We start from the raw sequence: 12,929 nt of genomic DNA on the forward strand, positions 1-12,929 counted from the left end.
AGACTTGAACTAACCTTAAAGGATAAGGCTAATGATGCTACTTTTTTTTTCTATCTTTCCTGAATAAAATCCATATTTAAAAGAACATTAGTACCTATTGAGGTAACAATGAGGCTATGGCAGTAATAACCATCCTGGAATAATGCGTGAACACTCCCAAGTCAGGGAAGTTTTCCTGTTCTAACCATTTTACCAGGTTTGCGTGAATGCAGAATTAAACCTATATATTGTCATAAAAATATTTAGAAAACGTAAATTTCCTGATATTTTAGGGTCAGCTGTGAGATAGATGTATTACTTGGCAAATAGCAGCATGTTGGCACAACAAAGCTGCTAGTTTTGGTGCCGTTGTGTGTTGAGACCTGAGCCTGCACTTACCGGCCGGAGATGCTGCAAAAAAGGCTGAGTGGATGATCAAGAAATAGGTCCATCCCAGTTCACTTAAGTATTCTTAGGAATTACGTCCATATTGGACCAACCTGCATGCACCGCACATTTAAGTTAATGTTTACCTTTTTAGTAACCACGATCTTCCTCCACCCTTGAAAGTGATTTAGTTGTCCAACCTTAACCTTACCTGAAGCATAGCATGTTTGCCTTGACAGGGATCTTTCCCTAACCTTATCCATACAGCAGTTGCCATGCGAACATGTTGCAGAAAGCAAGAATGTTCAAACATTGGCATTTAATAACATTCAGCCTCTATCCAATATCGACGTCCTTGTCTAACAGTTGGCCAGTCAACAGCCGTTCAGGCATTTTACACTCGTCTTGTACGGATACAGAGAACTATTTTGGACAGAGCCAGACTAGCAGTCTCCCCCAGCTTCCAGTCTTTATGCTGAGCAAAGTTAATCACCTCCTGAGTACCCACATAATGTGAGTGATATAGTGAAGTATACACTCACAGGCAGCATCTCTCATGCAGGCTTTGTGTTATTTTTACGGGGGTATAAAAGACATCTAATTACATTTCTCCATCTTTCTGTCCAGGTTAAATCCAAACTAATACACTGTGTCTAAATCTCTCTGCCTCTCTCTCTCGAACGTACGCAGACTCTTCAGTCTCAGTTCCTCCATATAATTAAGCTAATGGTTCTTGAGTCAGTGAAAGACGAGGGGGAACATGCTATTTCACCCCTTGCGTCTATCGAAGGGATAAAATTGGTGTTCTCTCCATGTCTCTGTCTCTTTTTATCTGACTTGTCCGCTCCTTCAGTTTGGAGTCCACACTCTCTGAAACTCCCTCTCCGTCTATCAACAGAGGAGCCAAGAAGCTGTCATGCAGCACAGGCTGTTGAATAGACTTGCTGTTGCTTTTTTTTGTGATATCTTCAAAAATTGCTTGATGTCTTTGTTCAGTGGTGTTCTTCCCGTCTCTCTCTTATCTCATGCCCCCTCTCCAGCTCCCTCCTCGCTCTCTCTCTCCTTTTTCTGTCTCTTACACACACACACACACCCACACACACACACCCTCATGTATGTTCTTGTCCCATTAAATTGATGCCATGTCGCATGAATGCATTAACATGGCAATATAATGCATGCGCCTCCAGAGAGTCATGACTTATACTCCTTCATGCAAACAACTAATGCCGCACATGTTTTCACAACATCACACACACACACACACACACACTGCAATGTAGAGCCACCCCTCTGCCAACTCTGTCACTCTGGAAATATACATTATATAAAACCCTGCTATCACCTTTTTGAGCTTTATTCCACTTCCTTCCCTCCTCGTCATACTCTCCTGCTTCCTGTTTATGAGGACTGAAAATCTCCTCACTACAAATGCATCGTGGTTACGTGCTCTCTCCACACCAATTATGTCGCTGACGGGTGTTAGTGCTTCAGTGAAAACAGCTGACCACAACAGAGTCCACAATGGCTCTGACAAGAACAAATGACATCAGTGAACCAGTCGGCCTTCGTTACACATAGATGACAAACACAGACTGAAATTGTTTCGCGAACCAATTTCAAAATGCCACAACTAGACAATTTATGCATTCTGTTAAAACAACAACAGCAATGCTATATATTGTTCATTAATTAGTAGAGCCAGCATAAAGAGTTCATACATTTTACTATACTATTTGTTTTATATATGTTGGTATAGGACCCACCATATAGTTAGTATATTTAATTTTAATTGTCTTTATTCATAAAGAAAACCGACATGAATCGATATTTCTGTAATTTTGCCAGCGTTAATCGTTTTCAACTGCATGCCTTTGGCCAAGTGGTCTTCTACCCAATGAACAGGTTCAGAAATACAAAGTAAGATGCCAAAGACAACAATAGAAACAAAAACAAGCAAGGTAAAAGTAGCGCACTAATCACACAGAGAAAACATTGATGCAATAATACAATAATACCTTTTGGTGCAGCGATGCAAATCTGTGTGAAACAACAGAACACACATGAGCAATACTGTTTTTAACCTTATTGTGCAGAGATTAGCTGTCACACAAACCCAAAACACGACATTTTTTTGGTTAAAATTTTGTTAAAACAAGAATCAAACTTTTTTGCATACCATACCATACAGATCATAAGACAATAAAATGTGTAATTTTGAGAGGAAAAAACGCATGAAAATGTAACAAGAACTATACAGAGGTAAAGATCAAGCTAGCTGATGAGATATAACTTTAGCTGAAGCTGTCGCTTCACCTGTTTCCTGGGATTGAAAAATCAATTTTGGTGCGCCAACATTTTAGTAATCTTACCACATAAATAAAGGAGGAGCTTAACTAATCTCAATGGAGAGATTAGGGAGCATAAAGCTAACAAGCTTAGTGCAGCAGAATAGCAGAAAGTGCCCGTATCTTAACCCTCAGACTCTCAAGCAAACCATGTGATAACAAGTGCTTCAGCTACATTTAAATCACACATTTAAGTGTATTTAAAGATGAATTCATCAAACTAGCTCATCAGTTCAAATGGAAAAGAAAGCTGAAGATTAAAACTGCGAGCAGTGATGAACGGGCCCTCGCCTCCCTTGCGCGTCGGGGCTCGCGGCGGACTCCGGCCTGCGCGTCGGAGAACGTCCGCGACCGCGGGACGGCGGGTCCGCGAGCGAGACGTCGTCGATCCCGCGTGGGACCGATCGATGCCGGAAACGATGCTTTGCAAATAGTACTATGCTGAGGAAAAATGACACCGAAATCAAAATGGCCGACTTCTGGTAGGTTTTACAGCACGGTGCCAAGAGACTTATTTTTAAGTCTCCGCAGGATACGTGTGCCTACCGAGTTTCGTACGTGTAGCTCAAACGTAGCGCCGGGGCTGCTCTTTTGAAATATTGTAGGGGGCGCTACAGAGGCAATTTAAAACGGATAAGGCCAAAAATCATTCCATATATTTCTTCCGATGCCTTTGACACTTGTGCAAAGTACCATGATTTTTTGAGCATCCTAACCTACTGAAACAAATTTCCTTTAGCCAGTAGGTGGCGCTATGAGTTTTTTGAATTTTTTCAAATCAGGTATGTTCAAGCTTGAAGTGGCATCATGCACAAGAAGTTTTGTGCAAATTGGATAATGTACCTTTGAGTTATAACAACTTCAATTTTGCATGGCGAACGATGCGTCGCCACGGCAACAGCGTTCAACGAAAACACACAATACTTATGATGGCTCTTCATCAATGTCCTAAGACTATCCTTACTGATTTTGAGACTAATCGGGTCATCTGGCTAGGAGGAATAAAGAAACGTATAAAATATGACATTTCCTTCAGCCAGTAGGTGGCGCTATGAGTTATTTCATTTTTTTCAATTTAAGTATGTTCAGGCTTGAAGTGGCATCATGCACAAGAAGTTTTGTGTGGATTGGATTATGTACCTTGGAGTTATAACAACTTGATTTTTCAGAAAAATGATGCAAAATGGCCGCCACGCCACGTCAAGGTTCTTCGACGAAAGCGCTAGCTTTTAATAATTTTTAATCACAAAGGTCTTAAGAGCACCCTGAACAAATATGAAGTCGATCGCATAAATGCTCTAGGAGGAGTTCGTTAAAATACGAAGGCTGCAAAATGCGAAAAGTGCCAAAAAACACAACTTTGCGGGTTTACTGTAGCGCCCCCTATTGGTTGAATGCAACAAAAATCTCAGGGTATGTTGCGGTATGCGATGTGCACATATGCTGAAAGTTTCGTGCATTTTCGACAATGGGTTGAGAAGTTATGTGAATTGATATTAAGCCACGCCCCTAAGAAGTTCATTGGTCCATATCTTCTCAACGCAAATAGATATCAAAAAGCTTTTGATAAATCTGAGTGATCTACATCCAATAATGATCCACAGAAAATTTGGTAGCAATCGGAGCCAGCGTGTGGGAGGAGTTCGCAAAGATGTGTTTTACACTAAATTCAAGATGGCGGAAAATTTTTCCAGGCGCAGTTTCGGGGTCTGAGAGGCTTTTTTTTAGATCTAGCGGATTCGGACATGTGTGTCGAATTTCAAGTCAATCGGACAAACTGGCCGAGGGGCGTGGCCGGCCCGCCTTGTAGGGGGCGCTAGAGAGCCATTTTTTTACACACAAGTATGCAACCTTGCGCAGCAGAGTTTCTCCACCAGACCTGAGAGGTGTGCAAATTTGGTGAGTTTTCATGCATGGCAAGTGCCCCTACTAGCTCATTCCCCACAAATATAAGAATCATAATAATAAGAACCCTTAGAAACTCAATAGGGCCTTCGCCGGCCCGACGTTGTCGGCGGCTCGGGCCCTAAAAAAACATACAACACAAGCATTGTTGTGGTTGTAGAATGCTGCATTTTTCATGTGCCTTCTAGTTTCACCAAAAATGTGTAGAATGTACAGGGTTGTGTTTCAGGTTTTGTCACCTTTATTAATAACCAGCAAAAACGGCATACAATTAACACCAAAGCCGATCTGTCAGACAGTTTAGGGAAGAGCTTTTTTTTCCTCAACTTGGCTATTTCTTCCAGAGCAGCATTAAGCAATAAGACATCGGCAAAGTAAAGACACAATAATACACGCAATACCTGCAATAAATAAGGGACAGTTGGCAAAATAGTTATTTTATATACTATTTTGTGCATTAGGAGTTTCAGTTGGCAGTATAGGTTTGTGTGTATGTATGCCACAAGCACATAATACAAATGTAATAAAGAATAAACTTACACAAAAGCTGTCACACTCATGTTAGATAAAATGGAAAAACATGTTCTAATACAGACCAACATATCGACCTTTAACAACATACCGTATGTGTTTCCTATAGACGTTTATAGGGAGTAAATTGGCAGCAGCACCTCCTCTAACAATTATGTAATAGAAAACATTGGCGTGCAGAATAAAAGAAACAATCTGAGAACTCCAAGGTCCTCTTTTCTCTGACTCTCTGCCGAGTGACTGCAAGGTCATCGTTCACCGATCGGAATGAAAGACTCGAGCTTCTCACGGCATTCAACACTGCTCCTCCAGGACTGTCACTCACTAAGATGAGCTACCCTGATGTATTGCATGAGTCACTGGCCAATAAACGTGTGAAATGGAAATGCTAGCCTTTATATCAGAAATTAAAAGAGCCTGATTGCAACATTGTGTAAAGAAATACAGGAGCTGTTGTGATGCCAGGGTGGTGACAGATAGGAGACTAAACTGCATTCAAATTGTAGAAGAGTGTCTGAAAAAGGGAGGCAATGATATACAGAATTAGTATTTATTTTATTTCTTTGCAGAGCGCATAACTGGAGAAGTGATTAACAAGCCTAACAAAAGTAGATTGCTGACATTTTCCCCCAAAATTAAAAAGAGATAATGCAGGAGAATGTCAGCAGTATCCTGTCTTGATTCAGATAATTAATACCATTCTAGCAAGCACTCTACATAATTTCTACCACTTGAGACAATCAATATGTAAGAAGCTGAAGGATATACAGCAGAGAATTACACAATGAAGTCCTGGCCACCTAAGAAACTGACTGCAGGGTTTGTTCCTTTCATCTAATGATTGGATAATCCATACAGATCCAGAGGATGCACATGCTTGAGGCAAAAAACTATACCCGGCACGCTTTTATTATATTAATTCATAAGTCCCGTCAAGAGAGTGTGAAACAATAAATAGAAATAGCACAACATTTGCGCCTGAAGCGTGCGCTTCTTTCAACTAAGCAAGCTTTGTGATGTTACTGCGTCTAGGATTTACCTTTACTCACTGCAAATGATGCTGGCTGCTGTCCCAGCTACCTTTTCTATTTTTCCAACCCATCCCCGATGGAGCTTTACATCTAGAGATAAGAGCGTCTCCGACTACAGCAGATATTGTTAGTCCACTCATGCGGGTGTAAATTAGTTAGAAGGAAGGAGAACATGAACAGACAGACTCTGAAAAGATGTTCGACGGCGGACTCATTCAGCGAGCGGCCTTGGCTGCCACATGGAGATGAGCCGCTGGAACAGTCATGAGGGGGCAGAGGACACGTTTACATGGGTGCACGGACGCGGACTGTGACGCCCGCAGATGAGTGTGCAGCAGCTTATGAGCCCTGCAGCCCAATGTGCAGACCCAGGCATGTTTGTGTGTCTGCGTACTTACATTTGCTCATGATAAAGTGATGTGAATGTACGTTTTGTGTGTGTGTGTGTGTGTGTGCAAGTTCAACAACTTCATTTGCATGTTGATATAATCATGTACCTGAAACTGTACGGGGATCGAGCTGATTTATTCACGTACATTAATATCTCATGTGCAAGAAAATGATTTTCCATCAATATCATGGACATGCTGTGACACTTAACTTAGACTTTGGGGAAAAAAGCAGGAATGAACATAACTTCACAGGTCGTTTCAGCACTCTAATTTTCTTATTTGAATTAAAACTGATTGAGGAGCGGCAGCTATTGAAGATTATTGCCTAGACTTAGTGCACAGTAATAGCTTTTTACCTTCCACAAAAGACTCCAAACATGTATTGTTATCCATCACTTGGAAACCAGATTTTGGAAGTGTCCCCAGCGATTATTATTGATTAAGCTGCTCGTCATGTAAAATAACAATTTGAACTTCAATGGAGATTCTATTGGTGCGCCTGATTACACCAATTTATTAATTTCTTTTTTTTTTGAGAGAGAGAGAAACAGATGATGTTTTTTGTCTCTTTCAAGAGGGACACTGAGGAATTTCTAGAGTTTCTCACTCTATTAAATAGTTTCAACAGCAATCAGAATTTACGGTGAGAAAAAGATTCACTTTCTAGACGTTAATAAACAGAAAGCAAGTGTGTTGTTCTATACTAGAATTGTCACCAGCAAAAGCGGATATGGGATCAGTTTTTTCTACTGATATCAATGGTCACAAGAGAAACCTGAGATGATTGTTACACTGTTTGTGTAAGGAAATATAATCATTTGATTTTCAAGTTTTTATAAGAGATGAAAATATGTACTTTTTTCCTCTTATTTGTGAAAACAGTGTCCAGGCTTCAAGCCTCTTGGTGTGCGTTTCCCTTGGTGGGCTGACATTGTAAGGAGAGGTGCTGTCAACTCCTCCTAGTGCGTTAACGACAGCAGAGCGTCATACTGTCACCCTGCAGCATATGAACGGTGATACGAGGCGTTTTTTTTTCATATGGTAAAGCTGTAAACTGTCAGAGATTTAAGTTTCCTATCTCATTGCTTCAGTCAACATTTGGAAGGACCCGTTCGGAGGGTGGAAGCTAGTTAGCCTAGCCTGCTAACGTCAGCACCGAGTCCCATACGATGTTAATTTTGTGCAAAAAGAACAATTCCTTTTCTTGTGAATTACTTAAAAAAATACCAAATTAAAACAATGTGAGAAGGAAAGATCAATTTGCTTGAACTGCTCACAACTCACCGTGATTGTATCAAACCTGTGAGAAGGGGTCACGTGGAGAAGTAGTTTTGTTTTAAATGGACACAGGCCAGTGATTTACATCAAAGTGTATGCTTGCAAAAGTTGAATCCAGATAACCTTTAACTATTGTTAAATTGTTTGTTGTGTTGTGACTTTTGCACTTTACTGGAGCAGTTCATTATTAAAAACGTTCTCTGAACTTCTTTAATAAAATGTTCATATGTGACAAAAAGCCAACATAATTGGGAAGAATATGATGCAACCATCTCTTCAATTGTTAATACACATTTTTTTAAACATATTTTTTACTTATGTTGGAAGCTGATCTAATTTTGTATTTATTTATTTTTAATCACAGATGGCCTCAAGCTGCGGTTGTGAAGGTGTCAGTCAGTAACACGCTCTGTTTAAATCTAAATGTAGTCCCGGCTGGTGGTCAAAAACACCAAAGAATTCATATTCACAGCCTTCTTATTTATATATATATATATATATATACTGGCAGATCAGTCATAATATTCACATCTTGAGTCCTGCATCATTTAAATCTCACACAGCTTTGCATACATTTACTCTCAAAACGCTAGAGGACAAGTTGTTTTGTCAGCAATGTATAAATCTAGGCTAACGTGTAAAGTGACAAAATGTTCCCTTTAAATGGGGGCATGGCATCGCCTCGCTTTCTTTTTTTCCACTCAAAAGTGCATACATACGGCCCCCGGTGATGTGCAGCCAGCCACATTCAAAACTGAATTATATTAAAATTACATTGATATGCAAAAAGGCTTGAAAGGGCATTTGAAAATGACTAAGATTTATTTTAGTCTGATGTTGGTTTGTCTTCATAAAGTCTTTGTACAATACGAGTGCTTGGCTAGATCAGAAGAAATACTGTTTTATTGAATATTTGGTACAAAAGGTGTCCTTTTGCCAGAAAGCCTGTCAAACTGAGGCGGACGGCACTTCAAGCTGTACAATTTCACAGGAAAGTGAAAATGTATTAACACTTTGAACTGGTGTCCCTGGCCGAACGCAAGGCTTTATGAACTTCTCAGCAGGGTGATGAACAAGTCACAGCTGACCACATGTATGCTAATGACAATGGTGCATCTTAAATAACTTTTATAATAAGCAGGTGTCGAGGCTGTAGTTTGAACTTTATGCTATCTACCAATTATGGTGATTGTGTATTATCTGGCCACTATCTGGAGATATAAAACTATGAATGCCTGGTTTCATAAAGTGAAGTAACAAAGGACTCCGAGCATGTGAACAGATTTTTAGTTTGAAGCGCTAATCAGAAGATGACGTCTCATGAGATGAATTTCATACGGAAATATCAATTTAAATGGTGACGGACAGCCGGCCGAATGTCACGGATGAAACAAGGTCCTAATGGTGTAAAACCTAATTAATAAACATGAAGAAATTGATATTTTGACAGTGCTGTATTTTCCTCATCATTTGGCTGCTTTATTAACGTAACCGCAGGGCTGTAATCAACAAACCTGTTGACGTGTTAGAAAGTGTTAATTAGTGACGATTTTGAGCAGGAGAAAGAAACGGAGACGAGAGGGAGAGGTTACAGAAAGAAAAGAAAACCGCTAAGAGTAAAGAGAAACTGAGAGGGAGGAGGGTCGAAGGGATAGGAGGAAGAGATGAGCTGTCGTCGTGATCATTTCAGAGAATTTATCGCCTGAAATCTCTGAAAGACTGGATATAGAGATATATATAGATATATATATATATATATATATATATAAGAGAGGCCTTCACCAGAAAACAGTCAACAAAATCAAATCATCTAGCAAATGCAGCACAGAAGAGAAGTTTTTCCGGCTCTTTTGAGATATTGATTTTACATATCTAGGACACCTGCTTCACTCTCATAACGCTTCAGTAATTCCTCCGGGATTCAAGATTTATTGGAAAAAAAATACCAGAGCTGCTCCTTTTGTTGAGCAGAGACACATCTTTAGTATACTGTAAAGCATTTTCCTTCATCAAGACATTAACTTGAATGTTTTAAACAGCCATATACAAAATATATTCTTTGCGAACAACATCCAAAACCCTCATTCTCCCATTACTTTACAAATTACAATCAGCATTCCTCTCCATTTACACCTCATCCTAAATCTATAATTAGCCAAATTTGAGTTATGTGTCTAATTTAAAGGTGGAAAAAAAAAATTGAGAAGAGAATAACATAAAGCAAAACAATATTGAGTCCAGTAGTTCCAGTCTGAGGAGTGACGTCTCTTCAAAAACAACAGAATTAGGTCTGTCAGGTGATTACACAGACAGAACATTAACTGCAAGAGTGACCTTTAATTATCCAGTCGTGCACCTATGCGTTGATAGCAAAGCTCACAGGACAAATGTCTGAGCCAGACTGACATAAAGAGCTTTCTAACAAAGACTCTTTGTCAGAATTAGAGAAAAGTTGAAGGATCTGAAAAACAGAACTTCTTTGGTGACCGATAGGGATTAGTTCAACATTTTGGGATAATACGCTTATTTGCTTCCTGCCAGAGGGTTAAAAAAATAACAATGCAACACTGAACATAAAGCTACAGCAGTAGTCGCTTAGCTTAGCTTAGCGGAAAGACTGTAAACCGGCAAGCAGCCAGCCTGGCTCTCAGTCTGGCTCACTAATTAACATGTTGCATCTTGTTTGTCTAATCCATACGCAGTGTAAAAACGACAATGCCTTGTTTCACAAGAGGAGCCAATAACTTCTCTGAGCCAGGAAATAGCCCGGCACACAACACCACACAGGGAGACAGAAGAAAACCAGAACTTGCTCTGTTTTCTGTTTCAGAAGTTGTTTATTCAATATTTCTGTTTTTTTTTAGCAGCATTTAACGAGCAGCATTTCCCATAAGCCCGAGACCATCATGAGCGAAAACGTCACAGCTCAACAGAAGTCCATGGGCCATGGTGAGCAAAAAAATAAGCTAAAAAGTTGAATTGGAATTTGTTAGCGTTGGCTAGATGCTCCCATGTGCTTCCAGTCTTCATGCAAAGCTAAGCTAAAGCTAATCTCCTGGTTGTAACTTCATGTTTAACAGACAGACATGAGAGCTCTATCATTCTTCTCCTGTAACTATTTTGGAAAGAAACCAAACGTGTATTTCCCAAAATCTTGACAGTCCGTGAAATCAATCTGCAACCCCAGCAGCAGTGAAACTGAGTATATCTCATAACACTGACGTCAGCCATTACAGATCCACGTTACGTATGCACACACACACACACGCACGCACGCACACACACACACACACACACACACACACACACACACACACACACACACACACACACACACACACACACACACACACACACACACACACACACAAGTTACTCACTCAAGTTCCCTCTGCCTCCACACACGCACGTATACACACGTTGACACCCCCATAAACAGTGTTAAATCTCCACCATGTACAGCCCCAATTGTAATCTACCAGCCAGTTGCTAGGCAACGCCGCAACTTGTAATAGCACTCGGGTATCATGGCGGGTGGGGTGGAGTGAGGGTGGGGCGAGGATGGGGATGGGGATGGGGATGGGGATGGGGGTGAAGAGGTTGCGAGTTTTTAAAAAACATCTTTTTTTTTTTTTTTAGAGGCAGCATCTGGGGGGAGAATGACGGTCGATATGAAGTGATGGCAGCACGGTTCCTTATTAACTGTCCCGGTCATGCTTAACACCAAATATAAATACTCTCTAGTCTTGTATAAATTATTATGTATTTCTTTATCGATTCAGCTGCTTATTATTTTTCTTCTTTAATGAATCGATTATTTGTTCTGTTAAAACTCGAAAAATGAAACTAATGCCCGATATAGTTTCCCAGATTCCATGGCGATGTTTTAAAATGTCATGTTTTATTTAACATTCCAAAATGTGCTTACTTTAGTTTAGTTTAGCATCATATGTGACAAAAAAAACATTGAATCCTTACATTGGAAGCTGGATTATTTTGGCGTGAAAAAAGGCTTAAAAGAAGTTAAAGAATCGATTTAACTCTGCTGAATAATAAAAAACTGAAACTACTCGTGGATCCTACATCGAGCATTCTGCTGCATCTTTGGTAGAAAGGCTGGATGTTAATAAAAAGATGAAATATCACAACATTTTTTTAATTAAACACCTCCACATTGATAAATGTATGTTTTTAGAAAATTGGTCAACGTGTAAGGAAACGGAGCGTCTTTTACCAATTTGAAGAAGGGCATCACGTCATCCAACACCCATGTGATGCTGCACTCCGTCCCTGAGAGGTAACCTGGAAGCAAAATTGTCAGGCATGTACCTTCTGCCTTTCGCCAAGCAGAACTAAACTATCCTCCCAGTGGAGGAGCGCTGCTCGCTGGAGCTCAACTGTGCTAAAGGGGGCAATTTAAAAAACATTATAATCACATGAGGAGAAATGTCTCTGGCTTGATAATTAGCAGTGGCGAGTGGGGACTATCTTTGATGCTGTTTGGTTTGGCTGCAGTGCAACAGCGTAATGGGCTTGTTCATTATCCTGTTTCCAGTTATCTCTGAAGTACTTTCAGGAGGAAGGAACAACATACATTCATAATGCATGCAGGTTTCAGGGTAACAGCCTTTATCGAAATGTATCCGTGACCGTCCATAAAAGCCCTGATGTTTTCAAGTGCTGCAAATGAATCCAATGCATTTTATAAAAGACACAACAGTTGAAAGAATAGTGTTATATTTTGTGAAAATCCGGTCATCACGCTGAGCTAAGCTGAGAGAATGGTATCAATCTTCTCATCTAACTCTAGGGAAAAAAAAAGGAAAACAAGCTTATTGTCCTAAAATGCTGAACTATTACTTTAAATCAGAGCGTCGTGAACAGAAACTCAATTGGGCTGTTTGGAAACTGGACAGATTTCCCGTCGACAGCCATTACTGATGCGGTCATATGTTTTCTCATCCTCTCTGGAGCACTCGCACTCAAACACACATGCTCACAGCAGCAAGGTCCCTCAGCTGCAACAACAATGTGACAATAGAGTGACAGTCTGAAACTGCAGGCACCAGCACAGTTCG

The sequence above is a fragment of the Pholis gunnellus genome, assembly GCF_910591455.1.
Source record: "Pholis gunnellus genome assembly, chromosome: 21".
Lineage (NCBI taxonomy): Eukaryota > Metazoa > Chordata > Actinopteri > Perciformes > Pholidae > Pholis > Pholis gunnellus.